Genomic DNA, 27,143 nt, shown 5'->3' with positions numbered 1-27,143 from the left:
GCACAGGTACCTGGCTTTCCAAAGCCGACATCTCAAACGCTTTTAAACTTCTTCCCATCCATCCGTCCCTCTGGTGCTGGCATGGAATCAAGTGGAGGCAGCGGTACTACTTTGCCACTAAACTCACGTTCGGGTCCAAAAGTAGTCCTTGGCTCTTCGACACCTTCGCGCAGGCTCTTGCTTGGATCCTGTTACACGTAGCCCAGTGTCAGGAAGTCATTCATTATCTGGATGACTTCCTGCTGATAGAGCCACCCGGCTCTCCTCCACGAGATCTGGGTAAGTTGAGGGTAGTCTTCAATAATCTTAATGTCCCCATCGCCGAGCACAAGGTGGAGGGTCCGTCGCAGGCTATCACCTTCCTCGGGGTCAGCCTAGACACCAACACTATGCAGGCCAGCCTTCCCCCGGATAAACTGACCCGCATCAGGACGGTCCTGAGGGACTTCACTCATGCCAGAACTTGTACCAAGAGACAACTTCAGTCCCTTCTTGGTATGCTTAATTTTGCTATGCGCATCATCCCCCAGGGGCGCTCGTTCGTGTCACGCCTGTTAGCCTTGTTATCCCACTCTCAGGACCCGGAGCAAGTACTCAGCCTGGATTCCGCGGCTATGGCAGACCTAGCCATGTGGGAGGAATTCTTATCTTCTTGGAACGGAGTGTCCCTGTTCGTCCCCTCCATGTCCGCCCTTTCACCTCGGGTGGTGACCGACGCGGCGGCCTCCACGGGCTTTGCAGCGATCTTTGGCAACCTCTGGCTCGCAGCCCCCTGGCCTCCACAGATACTGGCTATTCCTGGCTTCACTGAGACGTCCTCCCTGTTTGAGCTATATCCCATTGTAGCCGCTGCACACACCTGGGGCCGCAGCTGGTCGGGCCAGACGGTGGTCTTTTCTACAGATAACCTGGCCACTGCGGAGATTGTTAATAAAGGCAGGTCCAGGTCTCTACAGATTATGTCCTTCCTGCGGCGACTGACTCAGCTCTCATTATTGTTTCAGTTCAACCTTCATTGTTCCTTTGTTCCCGGCAAATTTAATCAGGCGGCGGATGCTCTCTCCCGCTTTAACTTTGTTTCATTTTTTAATCAGGTACCCGGAGCCGAACTAACATCAGCAGCTATCCCGGACTGGTCTCAACTGATCTTGGATTAGCCCCACACTTGTCAGCAGCAACGCAACTCATCGATCACTCCCTCTCAGACAATACCCGCAAGGCCTATCAGTCGGCCTGGAGGGCCTTTAGTCGCTTCACATCATCTCACAATACAGAGTCCTCCCGGGTCAAACAAGTCCTTGCCTTCCTTTCCTACTGCCATTCGGACTTGGCATTATCCTTCAACACAATCCGGTTGTACTTGGCCGGGGTACAACACTTCACGTCCCTCCAGGACCCTACCAAACCCTCCTTATTTACCTTTCACGCCGTCCGGGCTCTCATGCGCGGCATTCAGAAACGTCGGCCAGTTTCCAGTGTCAAACGGCTGCCCATCACAGGCGAAGTGTTCAGGGACATGTCAGACATTTTGGCCTCTTCACCTTTCGGTCTCCATGTCAGTGTCGTCCTGCAAGCAGCCATACATCTGGCCTTCTACGGCTTCCTGCGCCCAGGCGAGTTTACCTGCAGTAGCCCCTCGGCACGTATGCTGTGCAAGCACCATCTAGTCAGGTTCGAGGACCACTTCATCTTGCACTTAGCGGTTTCCAAGACACAGCAGCTTGGCCCAGGGACGGACATACATTTCTATAAGACCTACAACCGCTGGTGTCCGGTTACTGTCCTCTCCTGCTTGTTGACCCTTTTGGCCGATCAACCAGGGACTGGCCCACTTCTACCCTTTCACTCAAAACCTCTCAACGCAGCCCAGTTCATGGAGCATGTCAGGATACTCCTGGGCATCCTTCACCTCAATCCTGCGCACTACTCAGGACATTCGTTTCGCATCGGGGCAGCTTCAACGGCCTCCCGCCAAGGGGTCCCGGTCCATGTTATTAAAAAGTTGGGTAGATGGAAGTCCTCCTGTTTTGCACGTTACGTACCCAATCCGCAGATTGAGATGGCCCAGGCCTTTGTCAAGCTTACCCAGTAACAGTCTGTGTTCAATAAAATGCTTCCCCTACCTGAGTGTTTTGCCCCCTTATTTTGGTATACCGTACGTTAGACCAAGGCACACTTTCAGGTCCATTTCAAGTAAGCGAGTTTATGTTATCCTTGTCTGTCATCCTTATCCGTATCGGTCAGAGGGCTCTACACCATAAATAGAAAGGCCAGTATGGTGGCCTGAAATTATGGGTGGAGCCCGGTGGTATATAAGCAGCCGTTCGCCCATCCTTCCTCGTCGGTTCCAGTGCGCGATACCCGCCCACCCGCCCCTTTTATCAGGCCTTTACTCTAGCACACTCCTCATATGAGTACTCATTTCACCCATTTCATATTTATTTCATTTTAAGGTATGCCCCCTTATTTTGGTATACCGTACGTTAGACCAAGGCACACTTTCAGGTCCATTTCAAGTAAGCGAGTTTATGTTATCCTTGTCTGTCATCCTTATCCGTATCGGTCAGAGGGCTCTACACCATAACTATATGTTATGTGCTCACGGTATTATGATGTGCAGCTTCAGAGAAAAAAATCCCTCTCTTTATTACTAATTATTTATTTTTATTTTTTGTTGTTTTTACTTTATTATTATTTTCTCACCTTCTATCTTAGTTTTTATTTTATTATGATTTTTTCCTTTTTTCTTTTTTTTCTTTTTCCTTTTCCTTTCCCACCACAGCCGTCCACCTCTTTGGTTTCCCCATTAGTGCTGTTCGCACGGACGCCCGGGGGCATAGGCGCCTTGTGTGCCGCTGCCCCTTTTCAGCGCTGCGACGCTCCCCCCCGATCGGTCGGAAGGACTGGCCATTTTTTGGTCACTCCCTTCCGACCTGCTTTTTCCATCGTTTCTGCCTCTCTATGCCCGATCGGGCGGCTGGATTGGTGGTCATGTTCGTGTATGCCGTCGCCCCCTACGGAGGGTGGCGATCAAGTCATCGTTCGTTCCCCTCTCTCCCCCGCCCACCGGCTTGAGGCATTATGGGACTTGTAGGCCTATTCAGTCTCGTCCCACTGGTGAGCATGCGCAATAGCGCTCCTTTTGTCCGCATCAGGCCGACTACGTAAAACGCCGGCTTGATGGCGGGGCTTATAAAAAGCCAGCGTGACACCGTCATTCCTTGCTAGCTGCAGCCAAGGGTGACGCCTGATCTCTCAGACTTCGTATTTCTTAGTAAGTTGACTGCTATATTTCTCTACTCCTACTATAGCCGATCTTTCCCATTTTTTGAACCTGATCTTTCTTCTTATTGATTTTTGATCTTCCACACCTGGGCTATTGCCATGTTGTTTTTCTATCATTTCCGCATTGACTCTCTAGCTTAGAACTCTATGCTCTGGGATGTCATTGTTTAACTCCCAGTGTGTGTTCATATGCCTGAATGTCTGTGTTTCTATAACACTTAGATGTCTATGCATGCACCCCTATGTAGATATATCTGTATCCTATCTACCCATTTATTCTAACGTTCGTTTCTGTTTTCCTTTCAATTGGCCGCCCAGTTGGTACTTTCGTGCAGGTGTGTCTCCTTAAGTGCTCAATTTTCAATACGTGCACCCTTATTTTTACAACTATCTAACTCATGTAAGTAATATATTTGAAATTAAAATACCTTTGTATTATCTTTCTCAATTTTTGTACTTCAGAGGGTTTTTACCCCTTTAGGTTGATCTATTTTAGCAACCTCTATACTGAGTCATTTACCAAAGAGCTTTTAATTACCCCAAAATCCAAAAATTCTATTTTCATTGTACACTTTCTTGTTATTAGCTATCCTGGGCTGGTTTTTTAGCCCCCTGCGATTCAGCGCTGCTGCGGCTAACCCCTGAGGTGGACAATTCCCCTACTTTACCATCTACGTAGTGGTTGAAGGTGGGTGTGATATGTGTGTTTTTTTTTTTTTCTCTTATGTCTGCACTTATGACTTTTGTGATATATTTCATTACTACATTATTTTGTATTTTTGGTTTAGATACTGTTCAAACATTCACACATCCCCTGAAGAAGCAACCTAATGCAAAACATGTCGGGACTATATGTGTTTAACAAAAACAACCACTGTATTGTATTATCCTGTATTTTTTAAGCATAATTTGCTACTGATTTTAACTTTAAACGTAAAAAATTTTTGTATTACAAATTTTGTACTTTAATTAATTATATTTGTTGATTAGCACCGCTAAAATCCCTAACTTCCCTTCCTGTCTTTTGATTCATATACATATGTACCTTGATTTACATATATGTAAAATATTTAAAGTGCCGCATAAATAGTCAGTGCTATATGAGTACCCATAATAAATAAAAGAGAGAGTCAAGTTTAAACATCATTAAAATTGTATTCTTTGTCAAACTAAATTGAATGGTGGCATAGCAGGCTTTGCTTGTCTATGGTAGGGAGCTGTGTTCCCTATAACAGAGGCACTAATATTCTTGACTCAATCTAGGCTAAAAGGGGCACTTGAAGGTATGCATTTACTACTTTTAATTAGCTATATAATGGGTTCTGAAAAGCCCTTACAGATTTGTATGGGAGTACATTTTTTTTTCAAGATTCTAAATCTTTTGTTCGCCCATCAGAACCAAAGTATGATATACTTTAATGTTTTAAAATCTGAGGGTTTAAGTGTTGTAAGTGAAACCAAACCTAATACAGCATTCTAAAGAATTCTAGATTCTAAAGAGTTACCATTTTTACTACCAAGCCAAGCAATGGTTGGGGAGATTTACTTGACAAGTCCAGCTTTAGTTTGTGGTTTTCAGGTCAGTGTTATTTCTAAGTAATTAAGTATGGTAGTTTGATTAAAAAAAAAAGGTTTGAAGCCAGGAAAGTCTGGTTGTAATGTAACAGCATATGGCTTCAGATTTGTCTATGTTCAGCTTGAAATCCAATATGTGAGTAAGTAATAATGGTAAGCAAGACTGATAATAACAAGTATGGGTTTGACAGGAAAAGAAGCATTGTGTCAGCAAAAGGGGCTACTATGCGCTCTGCCTTTTCTCTAATTCCAGTTTTGACTGGGATCTTGCAGATTAAGTTTTTAAGGGGTGCAATGGTCAAGGTGAATAAAGTTGATGATAAAATATCCCAGGTTCCTCTTCTTATAGATATGGGTTGCAGGTTTCAAACAAGGGAGTTTAAAGGATTCTTCTACAGTAAGGTGACCAGACGTCCCCGGACTGAGGACACTGTCCCCAGACCAAGCCTGTCCCAGGATTTGGATTTGAACAGGGGCCCGGGGCAATTTTAAAGACATTCAGTGCAGAATTTAAAAATAAATCTGAATTACACACCCCTGCTCCACCGCTCCTACTAGCTCAGGGGGATGTATTTTTCCATTATCTGTGCCCCTTTCTGATGATCATGTGCTGGTCGGAGTGGAAGGACTATTTCTTCAGTTTCGGGCGCATGCCCATTCCACTCCCACTCGCATGTTCGTCTGCCTTGGCTCAATTCCCGGCCAGCCGTCTGACTGCTTATCTCCTTGCCTTCACTGGTGGAGTGATCTTCCTCTGCTCAGCTCTGCTCCCCAGGTAGTAGCCGGGGGGCCTGGAGAGTGAGATTTGAGAGGCTGTGAGACGGCACAAGCAGGCGGCAGCAGCAACAGGCAGAGAAAGGCAGCTAAGCTCAGCTGACAATATCTGTCCAGCAGCTGGAACAGAGAAGGGAAGCGGATATGATTGTAGGGCTGCCAGTGCCTTCAAGGCTTCAACACAGGTGTGCTTTGGATGTTTGTCTGTGATTGTGAATAGACCACATTGCACTATGTCAAAAAAAAGTGTGATTGACTGTGATAACCCATGTATGCATAAAATATGTTATTAGCACAAATGCATTTTTACCTACTACCTTTAAACTACCATATGCCAACAATGAAATATAGAATATAAAAAATAAACCAAGCAAATAAATAGTGCACTGTAGTAGAAAAAAATGTCAAAAGTAATATTCCTGCACTATTTGCATAGGTGCATGTACATATATTATTAATACTGATGCATCTTTATCTACTACCTTTAAATTACCATGTGCCAACAAAATATATATTTTATATGAATAAACTATACAGATAAATTGTGGAATATGATGGAAAACATCAATGTTCATATGATCGAACAAGTGTCATGATTGAAAATCACATCCCTATGAATCTTCAATATATAAAAAATGCATTTGTGCTTGAAATATAATTTGTGCTGTTTATCCATAACTTTTCACCACTTCTTGTGCCATCACCTTCTAGATTGGTCACTCACCAGAGCCTAGAAAAAGTATTGCCTTTGGTTCATATAGGGATAACCACGCCACTATCCTGGTGTCTCTCCAGTCAGTATACCGCTAGATGTTTTTCAATGCCCAATGTTGGTATCTCATAAAGATTTAAGAATTATCATTGTACAGTATGTTTATGTAAAAGGGATTTAAAGGTAGTAGATAAAGATGCATCAGTATTAATAATATATGTACATGCACCTATGCAAATAGTGCAGGCATATTACTTTTGACATTATTTTCTACTACATTGCACTATTTATTTACTTGGTTTATTACTTGGTTTGTTTTATATTCTATATTTCATTGTTGGCATATGGTAGTTTAAAGGTAATAGGTAGAAACGCATTTTGATAATAACATATTTTATGCATATATGGGTTAGCGCAGTCACATTTTTTTTGGACATATTTTTTCCTATACTTGACACACTGACACACTGTAATGGCTGACACCGTCAGAGTGTGTTACAGAACGTGGCTGCTGGGTGCTGATTTTGTTAACTTATTGGTCATAAATTAACAAAATCAGCACCCAGCAGCCATGTTCTGTGACACACTGTGACAGAGTAAGCCAGAGCCATGATAGAGTGCCTACAGCCTATGGGTTATCATAATGCTGATGATCTTAACCAGTTGCTGACTGCACCATAGCAGATTTACTGCTACAGGGTGGTCGCGCTGTGTAGGATCATGTGTATATATAAGTAAACTGCCATTTTTGGGTATCGGAGCCGATTAGCGGGTCCAATGGACTTGATGTCTGCCGGTACCTGACAATTGTTCTGTACACAGGCAGAACAGCGGTCTGCCTATGTAAACAAGGCAGATCACTGTTCTGTCAGTATAAAAGACTGATCTTGTGTTCCTACAAAGCAGGGGCAGGTATATATGCCTTCCTTTAGTAAAAGCACCTCCTTCACAGTGGTTAGGAACACATTTGACACTTTAATTACCCCTGATGTTAACCCCTTCCCAGCCAGTGTCATTAGTACAGTGACAGTGTATATTTTTAGCACTGATCGCTGTATTAGTTTCACTGGTTCCCATAAAGTGTCAAAAGTGTTACTTAGTGTCCAATTTATCTGCTGCAATATCACAGTCTGGCTATAAGACGTGGATTGCCTCCATTACTAGTAAAAAAATAAATATGTCCCCAGGTTTCATTTTAAAAATCTGATCACCCCATTCTACACAGAACTATAATGTCTCCTAAAGCCTGAAGACGTGTTCTGACATTAAATGCGTTGGTTGGAGTCTTGGCTTTAGGTGATATTGGGCCATGGAGTCTGTTTTTATTTGTTTTTTTTTGTTTTTTGAGTGGTACAAGCTGACCTGGTGAAAGTACATTGGAGCTGTGAGATGCTTGAGAGAGCCATCTAATGGTGAGGCCAGGCTGTTGCTGCTGACATTCTGGAGAGTTTTTATCATGCTGTATTAACCTCTTATCGTTTTGAAGTTAACAACTGCTAAGCAGTTTACACACATGGAGGTGGTGATTGACATAAAGCTACATGATAGTGCCTAGAAGATTTAACAGCACCAATCTGCCTTGGGATTTATGGTCTTTTGATGGATGTATTGCTATATTAATTTTTATGTATTTATATATTCATCTGATATGCACCTGAATATTTTTTTTGATCATTGATACAATTGTTAATGAATGTTTGTGGCATTTTATTTATTTATTTGATAAGCACATGATCAGTTTTTCTTATAACTGACCTATTTAAAGACACAGCTTACTGTACATCATTACCAGAAACTGCCACTGATGCTGCCCTGACATCATTACTAGTTCTTTGTACCTTTGCTGGTCTGCCACCTTTACTAGCTCCTGCTAACTATTCTGGCCTGCCTACATGTTTATCTTTTGCCACCTCTGCTGGACTGCCACCATTACCAGCTTCTGCCAACTCTTCTGGCCTGCCACTATTACTAGCTTTTGTGCCTATGATGGGCTCTAACCATTATCAGCTTCTGTCACTATTACCAGTTCTTGTGGCCTCTGCTGGCTTTTATCAACAGTATTACTAACTCCTGACTCCCCTCCTGGCCTGCTACCATTGCCAGCTCCTGTAGCCTCCATTGGCCTGCCTCTATTATCAGCCCCTACATCTTTGATGGCCTGCTGCCCTAATTACAAGCTTCTGCCAACTCTCCTGGCATGTTGTTGTCATTATTACCAGCTTCCACCAACTTTCTTGGTCTTCCCCTATTACCCATTCCTGCTACCTCTACTGGACTGCTGCCATTACCAGCTCCTGCCACTTCTGCTGGAATGCCCCCATTATCACTTTCTTCTACCTCTCATTGCCTGTCACTATTACCAGCTCCTGCCTGTCACCTCTCCTGGATTGCCATCATTACCAGCCTCTTTAACCTCTTCTGTCCTGCAACCTTTACCAGCTCCTTTCACCTCTCCTGTTCTATTTAGCTTTATCCAGTGGTCTGGGACTCAAAAATATTGGTGGCTATTGTCTAAGCTATTGCACTCTAATGTTCATTTCAGGAAAACAAACCTGCCATATCTCTCCTTCTTTCATTTTGCTCAAAAGGGCTGCTTACATACTGTGCAGCAAATATACAATATTTTTTGCTATTGTCTCTGAAGATATACTGTAAGCTCTTATTTTTATTGCATTATAAAACCTGCATTGTCCCTCCCTCTTACATTGTATCAATCTGCTCACATATTGTGCATCGGCTGTATGATATCACTGGATATTGTCTCTCTTACACTGTGGCCTAGAAAAAATATTGACTGAAAAGCAGTCAAAAAAGGAAGTTAGCGGACTTTAATTCTGTATTACCTCTGGGAAAAAAAACAGACATACACCTGTTTAAAACCATCATTTTATTTGTCTTAACTTAACCTGGTGTAAGCATAGTTGATAGAATTAAAATCCTAATAACACAACAAAATGTAAACACCTTTACACATTGAGCAGGACCTGTTATTACAGTGATGCCTTCTACAGTACAACTACTAACATATACACATGCTCTGGAAATGAAAAAAAATGTTTATTGGATGTATAGAACATAATATATACATAAGAGGGGCAGCTGTAAACTTGCAGAAGGATCACAATTTCTCAACGCGTTTCACAGAAAAGCTTCTCCAGGAGAAGGGCATTTAATAAAAGGGTAGGTAGATCATTCCCAGGGTAGGGAAATCACTGTAAGAGAGGTACGGATATGAGGAGAGGGGCATCACAAGACTAAAGACCAATCCCCAAGCCAAAATGACAGAAGAGAGAGAATACTTATTTCCAGAGGCACTCATGCTCAAAAACAGGGACAATATATTCAAAGCTTTTCATAACCCAAATTGCCAAGTAAATACAAGAGGGCCAGCCAGAGGGCAGTATATACCCTAAACTTTTCTTTGGTTAAAAAAAGGTCTGATGATCAGCCTCCAGACAATGTTCAGCCTACTAAAAAATAGTTTCTTGTTGTCTGCATCCCTGGTGGAGATATTTGCTATAACTTCCTGTCCTATGTATCTTTGCTATATACAAAATAGCTCAGATTATCTATACCAGTGCAGTCCAACACACTATAGTTACAAATTTAATGATATGTACCTTTCCTTTATTAAGTTATCCTTCTTACTTGATCTTGTGTCCCATTCTTTCCTCGAGATGTTATTCCTAGAAGGAGATAATATATGAAATATTCTGATTGATGCCCACAGAAATTTGACCGGATATGGACACCCTGGATGGAATAACCATTTATGTCTGTTAATTGTTATGTGATATCTTCTCAATAAAGACCAACCTTGTTGTTAAAAATATTCTGATTGGTTCAAGAAAAATTAAACAGTTCATGTCATAGGATTATATTTATAATTATTTTCATTCAAGACTAGCACAACTTTTGCCCAAGATGCTCTTGTTTTTTTTTTTTTGACATAGGTTATATTTTTCATATTCACTCTATGACAATGTTTTTTTGCCTATTTTTAAACAAGATTCACCCATGTGATAATTTCATCAAACAAGATTTACACAACATCTATTTTTAAATTCAATGTAATATTCTTGCTATTTATCTTTCACAGAATGAAGATTCATCCTCATATTTATACAACATTCATCCATTTTTTCACATTGTTTAATATTCAAACTGTTCACTTGTTTGAATAGAATACAGGTTCAGCATGTCTACTGTTATTATTATTATTATTGTAATGTAAGCAAGAAATGCCTGCCTGCCCTTTCCTGGAGCTAACCAGCCTAGCACGCCAGACATGAGGACTGGTAACCCCATAGCAAGGGAGCAGCAACTATGCAGGCTCTCTGCTATTTGCATGCCAACCTGCATGTCTTTAGCACTCGAAAATGCTTTGGAAGGAGTTTCCCCAAAACACGAGGGCCCCCTCCCCAAGCACCAGTGCACTAAAACTGATTGGCTCTGGGCTATTTGACACTCTAGATGCTCAGAAAAGGGGAGCTGGCAAGAAGAGGGGAATTCATCCCACTGACTTGCGCTCCGTGTGGGGCATGTAGGTGTCAACAGATCCCTGTTGAATTGGTTTTACGTTTCCCTTAAACCCTTAATCGGTCAATTGGTGCATGGTATGTTTTGAGTGAAATTGAAAAAAAAAACATATATTTGTTTTCTTTGTAAAAATGTTGTCATTTTTAACTAAAAGAGAATACAAGACAACATGTGAAGTCATAAAGAGGGAGACATGCATGTGGAAGGACCAAAAACAAACATAATAATGCATTGAATCAATCTATGACTACTAGCCATGCATAACTTTACCACTTACCCCTACGGGGTTGAAGCAGGAAAGCAGAAAACGAACAAAATAAAACAAATGAAGGATAACCAAAAGAGCCTTTTCAATGTGTCCAGACTAGAGGCCAGTGGAAAAGTCCTTTTAGTATGGGGATCCCAGAGTTGCTGGGGAAGGGAGAATGGAAGGCACAGAAGAATAACTCATCTTGGTTACTTTAAGTTTACCCAAGGAGTTGGTAAACTCAGCCTTTCGGTACTGCTAAAATCCCACTCTTAGCTGTCCCAGTCAGTATAATGAAAAGATTGCATGTGGGATGAAAGCTCTGCTGTTGAGAAGACGTGTTTCATAGCTCCAACTGGCAATGAATTGTCTAGTAGACTTGATGTTCTGGATGATGGTATCCAATTTCTATAAGGTAAATAAGGTCATCAAGGTCTTTTTCACAGCTGATACACAAGGCAGTGAAGGGTGGATCCATGTTAGAAGAAGTGCTCTGCGGGCCACCAAAAGGAAAACGTGTGCACACTGAGTCACATTCTGAGTTTTAGGTGTATGTGCCAGTTCCACTGAGTATTTTGCATCTGAAGAGACATAGCATAGGATCCTTTGGGATTCTTGCTGTATGAACATGAGAAATATTTGCCAGGACCTTGTCCCAAAATACAGTGGTCGAAGGGCACTCAAATAGCCGTTAAAATACAGTAGGTTGGACCATGGGCAAACCAATTGTGAGGAGTCTGCTTTGTTGGTACAAAAAGGATACAGTATTAGGCTTGATGCATAATTTTGAATTTGTCACCAGGACTCACATATCTCAAGGTTACTGATTCTTTGGTTTCCCGCCAGTATCTTTTCAAGAGCACTGTCATTGCAGAAAATTGGAATCCAGGGTTTAAAAGGAGTGAGGTGGTATTTTGCTGTTTTATGATTGATGATATGGGAGTAGAGGCCCAACATAGAGCAGTGGTCACAATAAAGCATTACCTCAAGGAAGGAGTGTTTGAAAGAATCTTGGCAAGGGGAGAAGCAAGTCTTAAGGTAGCTAAGCAGTTGGTGGTAGTGTAAAATGTGAAATCCAGGGAGAAAACATTGAGTAGACAAGTGAATAAATGATTTAAATGTACCACAGCTGAAGACTGCCGTAACTTTGGTGAGGCTGCAGAGTGTTCATTAAGTGAAAGCCTTGTGATCACTGGAAGGGGGGACATGGGGTTGCCTTTAATGGGTAGGTAAGAGGAGATGGCTGAGAGCAAGCACAGGAGTCTTCGCTCTTTCTTCCAGGCTAAGACGGTATATCATTATATTTGATCTTAGGCAAGGATTTCAACTTAGAATGGAGAACAAACAGCTGGAAGATTGAATGGAGCCACCATTCTCCCTAGCGTAAAATTGGTATATCGGGACATTCTTGATAACCAGTCCAGGCTCTGTCTTACAAGCCACAAGCAAGGCAGACTATGAAACATTATATTTTACAAACCCAATCCATCTTCACTCTTGTGCAGCACCATTTCTGAAGAGCAGTGCAAGGTTTCTTGTGACACCATAGAAAGGCTAGCAGAGTGGTATGAATTTGAATGAAGACCGAATGCTTTAGAAAAGTGGTAAGGTTTGCATAGGGTAGAGTAGTCTTGCAAATGACACCATTTTAAAGAAGTGTCATCTCCTAAAGAGTGAAACAGAAAGGGTCATCCATGCTTCCAACCCTTGTACAATCTTGTTTAATAATGGAGGGTAGTTGAAGTAGTATAGTAAATATGGCTCCCAGCCTTTTCTATGCCCAGATAGGTGATAGACTTGCTCTCAATACTAAATTGTGCAGAAGAAAGCCAGTAGACACTGATAGATACAGGGCTAAAACTTCACTTTTATCAAAGTTCCAGTAATTCGTAATCCTGAGCATTTCTGGAATGTCGCAAAGAGATTTTGGAGCCTCACAAAGTCCAATAATTGATCGGAAGAGAAAAGCAACACCTCATCTAAAAAATAAAGACGCCTGAGAATCGTGACACATCTTATCCCTTTCTCAGAGTTAAGAAGTTGGGATATTGGTTCAATCACGATATTGAAGAGAAATTGAACAGAAGGGGAGAAAGGGGGTTGCCTTGCTTTGTCCCCTTAGTCAAAGGAAGAGCTGCTGACATGAAGTCTGGGGTTACTAAATGAGCTGTGGTGGAAGTATACATCTTTTGAACAAAGTCAAAACCTGGCCAAACCCCGTCATAACTATGAACAGCCGGAGAAGCTGATATTATCAAAGGCCTTTTCTGCATCAACAGAGATAATAGCAATATCTTGAGTTGGATGAGCTTTGACATGTTAAAGCGCCATCAAGGCCTTATTAACTGGTTCCCGACCAACGCACGTCGATGTACGTTGAAAAATAATTTTGGCATCAACGATCAGAGAAATTGGCCTATGCGAGCACAGTTGCATAGGGTCTTTCCCTTTCTGTGTAATAAGTTTAATATGGTATGGTATGGTAATTTAGTATGAAGTCATAAGCAAGTTTGTAAAATTCCACGGTGTAACCTTTTGGTCCTGGGGTTTAGCCATTGGAACTATTTTTACAGAACATCTTCCAGGGTCATAGAAAGATTTAGGGCAGCTAAGTGTTAAATGGATACCCCATGAATTAAGGGAGGCATAGGAAGCTGTAGGAAGTTTATTGGCTTCTGAAGATGTAGCAAGAAAAAAGCCTGTGGAGGTCCTCAAACCCAATATATATGTGGGGCAGTGAGGGCCCAAACAGAGTTTTGCAATAACTTACCTGCCTTGTTGCCATATTTATGAAATTTCAAGGGGTAGTAGGACAATTTAGCCTCCTGTTGCTCTGCTAAGTAGTCAAAACTATGTTTGGCAGCCTGCCAGGCCTGTCTGTTGGCCAGAGAGTGGTTCTGAGACAGAGCCACATGTGCCAAACAGAGGGACTCGCTAGCCTGTTAGTATTGTAGTCAGGAGTGTTTTTTGAACTTGGTAGTATAGGAAATAATATGATCCCTGAGAAACGCTTTACCCTCTTACCTTGTGAATAAGGACAATTCACAAGGTAAGAGGGAAAATGTCAGGAAGCAAGTCTGCAGTCCTGACAGGGTGCAGGAAAATGGGACAGTCCCAGGGAGTTAACAGCAATACATCGGATATGGCAATGTCACAATCACAAATCACAGCAATTACAAGATTACATGTAAGCAAAACTGTAATTCAATGGTTTTCATTCATGACATGCTACTTACTATTGTAATCCTATGATTGACCCACAGCTATTACATGGTACCTAAGTCAATTGTCATACCATATAAGCAATGGCAGTGAAAAAAAGAAAAACAAATCCCTGATTACCCCCCCCCCCCCTCCGAGTAAAAAATGTAAAAAGGAATGTAAAAAAAGTTACATACTGTCAACAGTTAGTCCCTGATCACTACAACACCAGATATTTGATGACACTTGTACTGCTCTGGTGACAGTATGTAAAAAAAAATGTGAATACATTTTTTTTTTATTTAATTTCATTTTCCAAATAATTGTGCCAAAAAATTCCACTTAAAAAACTTTGCCATACCTTGTAATAAATATCTTGGACTGTCTACTTTTTAAATAGGGGTCACTTGGCGGGTATTTGTACTGTCCTGTCATTTTAGGGCCACAAGAAATTAGGCCAATACATCAGAATTTATCAATTTTCAAATATATACGGTATACTATATACTATGGTTTGTAGACTCTAAAACTTTCACACAGACTAAATAATATACACTTTTTTTTTTTTTTTACCAAAGAAATGTACCAGAATAGCAAAATTGGGTAAGTGGTAAAATGGTTGTTAAGCGTGGGTTCCCTGGATAATAAATACACATCACATGTACACATATATAGATATGCTCATAAGTTTACATACCCTGGCAGAATTTATGATTTTTCAGAGAATATGAATAATACAAAAACCTTTTCTTTCACTTATGGTTAGTGTTTTACTGAAGTCATGTATGATCAGTAAATTGTGTTTACTCTTTTTAAATCGTAATGGCAACAGGAACTAACCAGATTACACTGATCAAAAGTTTACATACCCTGGTGATTTTGGCCTGATAACATGCACACAATTTGACACAAAGGGGTCTGAGTGGCTATTAACCACTTTCAGACCGGACCATTTTGCTGGTAAATGACCAGAGGTCTTTTTACAATTTGGCACTGCGCTGCTTTAACTGGTAATTGCGCGGTCATGCAATGTTGTACCCAAGCAAAATGTGCGTCCTTTTCTTCCCACAAATAGAGCTTTCTTTTGATGGTATTTGATTGCCTCTGCGATTTTTACTTTTTGCGATATAAATGGAAAAAGACCGCAAATTTTGAAAAAAAATGATATTTTCTACTTTTTGTTATTAGAAAAATCCAATAAACTAAATTTTAGTCATACATTTAGGCCAAAATGAATTCAGCCACATATCTTTGGTAAAAAAAAGTCAATAACTGTATATTTATTGGTTTGCGCAAAAGTTGTCACATCTACAATCTAAGGTACGTTTTCTGGAATTTACGCAGCTTTTAGTTTACGACTGCCTATCTCATTTCTTGAGGTGCTAAAATGGCAGGGCAGTACAAAACCCCCCCAAATGACCCCATTTTGGAAAGTAGACCCCCTAAGGAAATTGATAAGTGGCATGTTGAGCCCATTGAATATTTTATTTTTTTGCCTCAAGCGATTGAATAATGACAAAAAAAAATTTTTTTATTTTTTTTTACACAAAGTTGTCACTAATTGATATATTGCTCACACATGCTATGGGCATATGTGAAATGACACCCCAAAATAAATTCTGCTGCTTCTCCTGAGTACGGGGATACCACATGTGTGGGATTTTTTGGGAGCCTAGCCGCGTACGGGGCCCCGAAAGCCAAGAACCGCCTTCAGGTTTTCTAAGGGCGTAAATATTTGACTTCACTCCTCACTACCTATTACAGTTTTGAAGGCCATAAAATGCCAAGATGGCACAAAACCCCCACAAATGACCCCATTTTAGAAAGTAGACACCCCAAGCTATTTGCTGAGAGGCATGTTGAGTCCATGGAATATTTTATATTTTGCCACAAGTTGCGGGAAAATTACAAACTTTAATTTTTTTTTTTTTTTTTTAACAAAGTTGTCACTAAATGATATATTGCTCACATATGCCATGGGCATATGTGAAATGACACCCCAAAATAAATTCTGCTGCTTCTCCTGAGTATGGGGATAGCACATGTGTGGGATTTTTTGGGAGCCTAGCCGCGTACGGGGCCCCGAAAGCCAAGAACCGCCTTCAGGTTTTCTAAGGGCGTAAATATTTGACTTCACTCCTCACTACCTATTACAGTTTTGAAGGCCATAAAATGCCAAGATGGCACAAAACCCCCACAAATGACCCCATTTTAGAAAGTAGACACCCCAAGCTATTTGCTGAGAGGCATGTTGAGTCCATGGAATATTTTATATTTTGCCACAAGTTGCGGGAAAATTACAAACTTTTTTTTACCCCAAAATTAATTCTGCTGCTTCTCCTGAGTACGGGGATACCACATATGTGGGACTTTATGGGAGCCTAGCCGCGTACGGGGCCCCGAAAACCAAGCACCGCCTTCAGGCTTTCTAAGGGCGTTACAGTTTTGAAGGCCATAAAATGGCAAGATGGCACAAACGCCCCCCCAAATGACCCCATTTTGGAAAGTAGACACCCCTAAATTTAGGGGTACACTAGTGAGACTAGGTAATAAATGGTGCCCTGAAACTATAAAAAAATAACTAACCAACCAGCGTCACCTGTAACCGTTATATGGTGATCACTGGTGAAAGGGTTAACTAGGGGGCAATCAGGGGGCTTTATGCGGTAGTATATGGGGGTCCCTGGCGCTATAAAAAGTTGCGTCGAACCTAAATACCTACCTGCCTAACTAGCGTCACCTGTGACACTAATACAGCGATCAGAAAAATGATCGCTTATTAGGCTGGGTTCACACTGGAGCGATGCGGGAACGCCATGAATCCGCGGCGGGTTCCCGCATCGCATGCCTCCCAGCGGCAGTTCACACTGCCCTATGCGAACTGCTGGGAGTGTCAGTGAAATGTTAATGACACCCCCAGATCAGTTCACATATCGCAGTGCGATCTGCAAACTCGGATCGCATGGTGTGAACACCCATGCGATCCGATTCTGCTGCGGACCAAAAAAAGGGTCCCGTGCGAATTTGCGGCGGGTGCGGCGGGTGCGGCGCGAATTCAGCCATACTATCTGTATGGCTGAACTCGAATCGCACAGAGATCGGATGTGATTTGCACTGCAGTGCGGTGCGAATCACATTCGTTCTCATAAACCGCTGCAATGTGACCCCAGCCTTAGTGACACTGGCGACGGGGGGTGATCACGGGGTTAAACCTTTATTGGGGGGGTTAGGGGGGCACATTAGAACTAAAGAGGGCTAACCCTAACTGCCCTAACAGTTATTACAGTCACAAATGACACCAATGCAAAAAAAAAGAAAAAAAAAATGCAATTGGTGTCACTGTGACTAGGGGGGGCAGGGGTAATTGGGGGGGTGATCGGGGGGTAAAGGGGGGGTGTGAGTGTGCCTGGCATGTTCTACTGTACGTGTGGTGTGTTGGTGCAACTCACCGATCCTCTCTCCTCGGTGTCGGAACGAAAAATACCGACACGGAGGAGAGATCACATGTCACGGAGCATTTCTATTCGTCGGGAGCGATCGCGAGGGGGTGGCCATGAATGAATGGCCGCCCCCTCATCCCGGATCGCTCCCGAACAAATGCCGACCGCTGCAGGCACCGGGGGGGGCCCGATCGGGCCCCCCACCCGCGGGAAGGCAGGGACTTATATATACGCCCATATGCCTGCCCGTGCCATTCTGCCGACGTATATCGTCGTGCGGCGGTCGGCAAGTGGTTAAAGGTAACCAACCTCACCTGAGATCTGTTTGCTTGTAATTAGTGTGTGCGTATAAAAGGGCAATGCATCTATGGACTCCTGACAGACCCTTGCATCTTTCACCCAGTGCTGCACTGAAGTTTTTGGATTTTGAGCCATGGGGAAAGCAAAAGAATTGCCAAAAGATCTACAGGAAAAGGTAGTTGAATTATATAAAACAATAAAGGGATATAAAAAGATACCCAAGGAATTGAGAATGCCAATCAGTAGCATTCAAACTCTGATCAAGAAGTGGAAAATTAGGGGTTATGTTGAAACCAAACCACGGTCGGGTAGACCAACTAAAATTTCAGCAACAACTGCCAGGAAAATTGTTTAGGATGCAAAGAAAAACCCACAAATAACTTCAGGTGAAGTACGGGGCTCTCTGAAAACATGTGGTGTGACTGTTTCAAGATGCAATGAGGAGGCACTTGAAGAAAGAAGGCCTGCATGGTCAAGTTGCCAAAAGAAAGCCATTACTACACAAATGCCACAAAGTATCCTGCTTACAATACGCAAAACAGTGCCATGAAACATGCAGGCAAGCTCCATGTGGTACATTCCACGCCACGTCTGACTTCTTGTAACACACATGTGATTCCATGTGGGCTTCTATATCCCCCTTGTGACTGAACTTTTGTTTTTTCATGTAGTAATAAGCTTTTTTCAACTATTTGATATATATATGTGTATATGTGATGTGAATTTAATTATCCAGGGAACCACTGCTTAACGCCCATTTTACCACTTACCCTCTTTTGCTATTTTACTATTACTGGATTGGTGCTCCCTTGATATTAGACTGTTCTAGCAATTATAAGAGGCCCCTTTTATACACCATAATCTTCACATTTTGTTCAATGTAGCAGAATACATGTTGGCCTAAATATATGAAGAAAGATTTTTATACCAGAAACTAAGATTTTACAAGATTTTTTTTTTGGGGGGGGGGGGTAATTTATACAGCAAAAAAATAAAATAAATCAGAGATGATTAAATACCAAAAAAAGAAAGCTCTATTTGTGTGGGAAATAAAGTTATATCAATTTCACTTGCCTATAGGGTTGCATGACCAAGCAATTTTCAGTTAAAGTACAGCAGTTCTGAATAGCAATGAAGGAAGTAAAACTTTCCTGAGGTCAAGTGGTTAATGTAACCCTGCCTTTAAGAGAAAAGTTAACTCAGCAATGTAAAATATGAACGTTTATACTTACATTGCAGGCAAGCAGTGAGTAAAATCTTAGTCCTCTTGCAGAGCTCCAGGCTCTACTGTTACTCAACACTAAGGTGTATTTCCTCTGGTAGGCACTGTAGGTCCCCCTACATCACTAGAGGCACTGTTCATGCCTCTTCTGTCAATCTTGAAAATCTCTCAACCACCAATTTCAGGGCTTCTGGAATATAAGAAAATAGCACCTATAGTTAGTCACATCTCATAAAAGGAAATCTGAGCAGTAAGTTGATGGATCTAGGAATTATAAGCAATTCCCTTGAAATTAATCAAAGTATGACAGTTTTTTGTTTTTTGTTTTTTGTTTTTTTATTGACTATTTCCTTTATTTATAATGTGACATTTTTTAGCATAATTTATATACTAAAATAAATAGGGGGGGGGGGGGGTAAATTTGGTGGATATAACATACATAAATGTACTGTATCTTTCACTTGGAGTATTTTTGTTTTATGTTTATTGCCCTTTAAGGCCTCATGCACACGAGACGCAGTTAAACGCGCGTTCAGATGCAGTTGGACAGTTTTTTCAACTGCACCTGAACTCATTCAATGTTATCCTATGTGTCCATGCACACAGTCTCGTTTTTTTCCGTTTATATGCAGTTGCGTTTAATCTAGTTTTTCCAGAAGCAAAAAAATGCGTTCAGAAACAAAAATTTCTGCGTTTCAGACGCAAAACGCGGCAAAACGCGGCAAAACGCTGCTACCGCGTTTAGCCGCGTTTGCGTTTATATGCGTTTTTAAAGGTGACCTTTTTTTTTTACATTAAAAATCTCAAAAATGATTGCAAATGATGAAAAACCATTAGAAAAATATTTTAAACAATTGCAATTGCAAGTGGACAATCCACAACTTGTGGCAAGTGACGTGGCAAGTGGACAATCCACAACTTGTGGCAAGTGACATGGCAGGTGGCAAGTGATGTGGCAAGTGGACAATCCACAACTTGTGGCAAGTGATGTGGCAGGTGAAGTGGCAAGTGACGTGGAAAGTGGACAATAGACAACTTGTGGCAGGTGACGTGGCAAGTGACCTGGCAGGTGACGCGGCAAGTGACTTGGCAGGTGACGTGGCAAGTGGAAAATCAACAACTTGTGGCAGGTGACTGGCATGTGACGTGGCAAGTGGACAATAGACAACTTGTGGCAGGTGACGTGGCAAGTGACCTGGCAGGTGACGCGGCAAGTGACTTGGCAGGTGACGTGGCAAGTGGAAAATCAACAACTTGTGGCAGGTGACTGGCATGTGACGTGGCAAGTGGACAATCCATAACTTGTGGCAGGTGACGTGGCAAGTGACGTGGCAAGTGGACAATCCACTTGTGGCAGGGGACGTGGCAAGTGACGTGGCAAGTGGACAATCCACTTGTGGCAGGTGATGTGGCAAGTGACGTGGCGAGTGGACAATCCACAACTTGTGTCAGGTGACGTGGCAAGTGGACAATCCACAACTTGTGGCAGGTGATGTGGCAAGTGATGTGGCAAGTGGACAATCCACTTGTGGCAGGGGATGTGGCAAGTGACGTGGCGAGTGGACAATCCACAACTTGTGTCAGGTGACGTGGCAAGTGGACAATCCACAACTTGTGGCAGGTGATGTGGCAAGTGATGTGGCAAGTGGACAATCCACTTGTGGCAGGTGACGTGGCAGGGGACGTGGCAAGGGATGTGGCAAGTGGACAATCCACAACTTGTGGCAGGTGATGTGGCTGGTGACGTGGCAAGTGGACAATACACATCTTGTGGCAGGTGACGTGGCAGGTGACGTGGAAAGTGGTGTGGCAAGTGGACAATCCACAACTTGTGGCAGGTGATGTGGCTGGTGACGTGGTAAGTGGACAATCCACAACTTGTGGCAGATGGCATGGCAGGTGACGTGGAAAGTGGACAATCCACATCTTGTGGCAAGTGACGTGGCAGCTGACGTGGCAAGTAACGTGGCAGCTGACGTGGCAAGTGACATGGCAAGTGGACAATCCACATCTCGTGGCAAGTGACGTGGCAGGTGATGTGGCAAGTGACGTGGCAAGTGGACAATCCACAACTTGTGGCAGGTGACGTGGCAGGTGATGTGGCAAGTGACGTGGCAGCTGACGTGGCAAGTGGACAATCCAAAACTTGTGGCAGGTGACATGGCAAGTGACGTGGCAAGTGATGTGGCAAGTGGACAATCCACAGCTTGTGGCAAGTGACGTGGCAAGTGGACAATCCACAACTTGTGGCAGGTTACGTGGCAGGTGACGTGGCAAGTGAACAATCCACAACTTGTGGCAGGTGACGTGGCAAGTGACGTGGCAGGTGAAGTGGCAAGTGACGCGGCAAGTAGACAATCCACAACTTGTGGCAGGTGATGTGGCAAGTGACGTGGCAGGTAATGTGGCAAGTCACGTGGCAAGTGGACAATCCACAACTTGTGGCAGGTGATGTGGCTGGTGACGTGGCAAGTGGACAATCCACAGCTTGTGGCAGGTGGCATGGCAGATGACGTGGAAAGTGGACAATCCACATCTCGTGGCAAGTGACGTGGCAGCTGACGTGGCAAGTGGACAATACAAAACTTGTGGCAGGTGACGTGGCAAGTGACGTGGCAGGTGATGTGGCAAGTGATGTGGCAAGTGGACAATCCACAGCTTGTGGCAAGTGACGTGGCAAGTGGACAATCCACAACTTGTGGCAGGTGAACAATCCACAACTTGTGGCAGGTGACGTGGCAAGTGACGTGGCAGGTGATGTGGCAAGTGATGTGGCAAGTGACGCGGCAAGCAGACAATCCACAACTTGTGGCAGGTGATGTGGCTGGTGACGTGGCAAGTGGACAATCCACAGCTTGTGGCAGGTGGCATGGCAGATGACGTGGAAAGTGGACAATCCACATCTCGTGGCAAGTGACGTGGCAGGTGATGTGGCAAGTGACGTGGCAAGTGGACAATCCACAATTTGTGGCAGGTGACGTGGCAGGTGATGTGGCAAGTGGACAATCCCCAACTTGTGGCAAGTGACGTGGCAAGTGGACAATCCACAACTTGTGGCAGGTGCCGTGGCAAGTGACACGGCAAATGCAAGTGTACAACTGCTCTCTATGCTGCTGCTGCTCACTCTGATCAAAATAGCAGAAATAGTTAAAAAAAATGCTTTGAGAGCTTGGGGAGGGTCTACATGATGTTATCTTTATAAACGCGTTTAAACGCAAACGCGTCTAAACGCGGCATGCAAACGTGGCAAAACGCGAGTTTCTAAACGCGCGTTTCAGCTTTTTTTTAACAGAGGTTTCATCTGCGTCTCGTGTGCATGAGGCCTAAGAATGTGAATGATTTTAATGTTTAAACTGACACCTAGAGGTCTATTTACTAATAACAAATATGCTGCGCACTGCAAGTGCACCCATAAGTGTGTTTCAAGTGCACTGCAAGCTAGATCTGAGATGAAGCTCTGGAATAAGGGAAAGCTCTGCTGATTTCTATCATCCAATAATACACAAGCAAAAAAGTCAGTTTTTTATTTTCCTTGCATGTTCCCCACAGATGAAGAGCAATTTGAAGTGCACTTGCAGGTGCACTTGCAATGCACAGACTATTTGCCTTTAGTAAAACACCCCCTAGTCTGGCTGATGCTGACTAAAATGACACAATAGTCTTATAACTGTTGTGCAGCCACATTACCCCAATTGCGCCACTAAGATACTGCTATGAAAAGTATATGTTTGTGTAGCTTTCATAATCTGTTTTTATTATGTTTCAGTTTTTGCATGATCTTTGTCATCCTGAACCTGTTTTGCATTATTGCTTTTAGCTCTTCACCTGTTTAGTAAACCGCAAGTTACCATTCCTGTCTGATTATTCGGCCGTTTGACTGTTCTGTAAAACTTGATGTCTACGTAGTCATGGATATATTCATGTCAGGCAATGGTGAAGGAACAACTGTAGCACCCAATACTAGTACTCCAGGGGAAATCAGGCACCCTACCACCTCTGCAATAACCCTCCTCTTATTCCTAGCAGGATTCCTGCAACTATAATTAACATCTACACAGAGTCGCATCAGGGCTTGGATGATAGGGACAAGAAACTGTGGGGCCCGATTCTAACATATGTAATCCCACCCACTTGGCAGGCAGAACATTCATTAACCCCCTAGAGGGGAAAGCAAGAAAGTTATTACTGCACCTTCCAGTGGTAGACTAGGATCCCCTGGACAAGATATTGCCTAGATAAGTTGTATAGCCAAGCAGTGACATCAGGAGACTTTAGGACCCACTTCATCAGCAGAGAGCAGGGAAATCCGTTCTGCAATATGCACTGGAACTGCAAGATATAGCTGCAAGAGATAAACCATAGGGAAATAAGTGATCTACTGTCCTGTTGTTCCTAGATGCTTCAGCGGTAAAGTGTCTTTTCAATAAGGGCCTAATTCACTACCAAAGTCAGTGTTCAGCAATACTTTTTGAAGAAGAATATGATTTTGGACACAACACAATGGATCTCATTGATAACTGTTATATTTGAAGTAGAATGTATGTCATCCAGGAACTAAGGGCAGAAATGCTGAAGGGACATTCTGTACACCTGGGCCCATCTAACAAATCAGGCAATTGTGCATTCTCTGGAAACACTAGAGGGCCCTGATGCATGTTATGTGGACATCTAGGACTCCCCTTGGGATGAAGATTGTGGTACCACATTAAGAACTCATACTTTCATGAATGTTGGCTCTCACCATGGATTGTAGGGCTTTGTTATCCTCATAGAAACTTTCAGAGTTGGCTCCATTTGTTGCCAGAATCCTCACAGTAGTCCAGCATGGTAAGGTACTAGGTAAAATCTGTAACACCAAAACTCTTTTGTTTAGCCTGCTCCCTGGGACAGCAGTGTGGAACTGACACTAATCATGAATGTGACTGCTTGGAAGGTGGAACACATGGAGATTTGAGAGTTTCACACTGTTGCTTTGTGGCAACAGTGAATATGACTCATTGGTTGTCAAGATCAAACAAATAGTGGACATGAAAGCAAAAACTACCACTCCTATTACTCCTACAACTACCCACTATGACACTTTCTCAGTTAGGAGCAGCAAGGTGTCTACCAGATATGGTTAGAAGTCTCCCCACATTGGACAATAACCTAGATAGTAGCAATAAGTTTATACACAATACCCAAAGGAGAGGGCCCATCCATGTAGCATAGATATCGGAGCATACCTTCAAACCAGACTGGTTCCTTGGGCAGCTCCAATCACCTTGGAGAGGAAGAACAAAGACACCCTCTGCTTTTGTGTGCACTATAGGTATCTATATGTAGGTACCACAAGGAACACAGACTCACCTTGCACAGACATTTTCCAGCTCATAGGAGAACAATCTAAGCGCCAGAATATTGAGAGTAATTATTGATGGGGTCAGTTAATACCACAGATAACCTTTTACAAACAAAAAAAGGGCTGCCATCACATTTAACAGAAAAATGCACCATTTAATATATCTGCTGTAAAAATGCTGACCTTTAAGAAATGTCTGTGACCCTCACTGCCACACCCAGATAGGAATGTACAGAGTAGCACTCTTCAAAATGACAAGGATTTCTCATTTAGGGTATTTAGAGAGTTAAGCCCTATACACACTATCAGATTTTCTGCTGATTTTTTCCTTCAGATTTACCAAAACCATGGAATATGAGGTTAAACCTTAGGAGTTTTCATTTGTTTGCAATCAGGCAGGCCCTTCCACTAAATGGTTTTGGTAAATCTGAAGACAAAAATCAGCAGAAAATCTGATAGTGTGTATGGGGCTTCAGTGTATTTTTTAAATGTTTAAATTAAAGAAAAAAAAAAATAGTGCAAGAAAAAATATTTACAGTAAAAGGTATTACAAAACAGTAAAACATATGGGATTAAAGCAAAAAGGCCTTAAAGAGGAACTACGCTCCCTCTGCTGACATTTACCTAAAGGTAAGCCTATAATATGGCCTACCTATAGGTAGAGAAAATATCTCCTAAACGGTACCATTTAGGAGGCTGTCTATTTTTCAAAAGGAGAGATATTTATAATGTCCAGCCATTTTTAAGTCTCAAGAAATGAGATGAGGCCATCAGTACATCAGAACTGATCAATTTCCAGATATAATATATGTATATCATAGTTTGTGGACTCTATAACCTTCCTACAGACTAAATAATATACACTGATTTGGGTTATTTTCACCAATGAAATATAGCAGTATACATTTTACCTAAATTTATGAATTTATGAAATTATTTATTTGCAGAATTGTATAACAGAAACAAAGAAAACACGTATTTTTTCAAAGTTTTTGGCCTTTTTCCATTTATTTAGAAAAAAATAAAAACCCCAGTGGTGATTAAATACCACTAAAAGAAAGCTCTATTTGTGTTATAAAAAGTTCATATGGGCACAGTGTTGCATGACTGCGCAATTGTCATTCAAATTGTGACAGCACTGAAAGCTGAAAATTGGCCTTCGGCAGGAAGGGATGAAAAGTGTCCCGTATTGAAATGGCTAAGGAAAAAATAATAATGAATGCACATATTTCTGCAGGGAAAAAATGCACATTCATCTTTTTCCACAGAAGCTTTCAAAGCAATGCACCTGTGATCAGTAAATTGGTGTATCATGAGTGCAATGTCAGACACCTGCAAACACTTTCTCCAGCTTTCTCCCTTCACGTCATATTCTGTAGTCCCCCGGGATTGCTCCCTAACATAAGAGCCCTCTTACATCAGTGTCCCATTACACATTTCTTTTCACCTTGGCCCTTGATGTGGCAGGATTCTAGCGGGAAAAGGGTTTTAAAAAATCCTCTTGTTGCTGGGTCTGAGCTGCACATGTGCAGTTGTGAAGGCAGCTGAATGGTGGACTGGCAAGCTTAGCCTCAAATTGGGCAGTGGGGCGTGTGAAAACAAGCCATGTCTGTTTTGCACCATGGTGTCACAGCATAGGTGCGCACCCAGACTGAGGGTCAGACTCAGGCTACCAGATTCCAGGCTGAACTTGCCAATTCACCATGAACATTTATAGGCAGTTGGCAACACAGCAAAAGTTGAACATGAACATGTCTGTTTGACTTCTGTTGAGTAGTAGTGAGCACACATATGGATCATACAGCATACACTCAGACACATAGACACACACATCATCACTTTTCATCTAAAAATCAGCCTTAACAATCACATAGATACTGCCTCCCCTCTTCTGACATGCTGGAATTTGTAGTGCCCCAGCAACCCACAGACACATGAGGTGGTAATGCAGGAGAGGCGGAGGCTGTGCCTGGTGAGCAGGTAGGTGTAGTAGAGATTGGGGGAGATCTCAAAAAATGTCCTCCCTTCAGAAGCAGGACAGTTCTGCTCACATTAAAGGAAAGTTCTGCTCCTGATAGAAAAAGCTCATCCTCTCTCCCCTCCTATTGCCCACCAAGGTAAGCTGACACTGACAAGACTACATTTCACTCAGCCCAGCCAGCTTACCTTCTCCTGGTAGACTGAAGTCCATCCTCCACTGCAGGCTGTGTCCACTCCTCCTCCCTGCCGCTCCGGCATCTCCTGTGATAAAGTAAAATAAGGTGCGCTGGGGAAGGGGGAGGGTACAATGTGTTCTCGTTGGCTGAAAACTGTGGAGAGGCAGAGCTACCGTAGGCTTAATTTTTATTGGCACTGGATGTCTGTCTGTAATGAACATTCACTGACAGATGAAAACATCACAAATTTTTACAAACTGTCAGTGAATTTACTGATGGTTGGTAACACTGCTGAAGGTCTATCAACATTACCATCTCATGCTGCCTCTACAGCTCTACCCCTGTTCTTCA

General features: G+C 42.6%; 1 long non-coding RNA gene across 3 annotated transcripts; it reads right to left on the bottom strand.

Annotated features, from left to right (window-relative positions):
* Positions 1-9,218: 9,218 nt before the first annotated feature.
* LOC143934473 (uncharacterized) lies at positions 9,219-27,143 on the bottom strand. Of its 3 annotated transcripts, none has more exons than XR_013263277.1 (4): positions 26,803-27,143; positions 23,487-23,637; positions 19,306-19,485; positions 9,219-10,032 (listed from the first exon to the last, which is right to left on the bottom strand). It is a non-coding gene; the product is annotated as an uncharacterized LOC143934473 (long non-coding RNA). The 3 variants fall into 3 exon arrangements; XR_013263278.1 differs by lacking the exon at positions 26,803-27,143 and adding an exon at positions 24,037-26,796; XR_013263276.1 differs by lacking the exon at positions 26,803-27,143 and having other exon boundaries at positions 23,487-26,795.

The sequence above is a fragment of the Lithobates pipiens genome, unplaced genomic scaffold (assembly GCF_037356315.1).
Source record: "Lithobates pipiens isolate NorthernLeopardFrog02 unplaced genomic scaffold, aLitPip1_a1.2 Scaffold_10, whole genome shotgun sequence".
NCBI lineage: Eukaryota > Metazoa > Chordata > Amphibia > Anura > Ranidae > Lithobates > Lithobates pipiens.
Note: the sequence above shows the minus strand (reverse complement) of the source record. Positions and strands in the feature narration are given on the sequence as shown.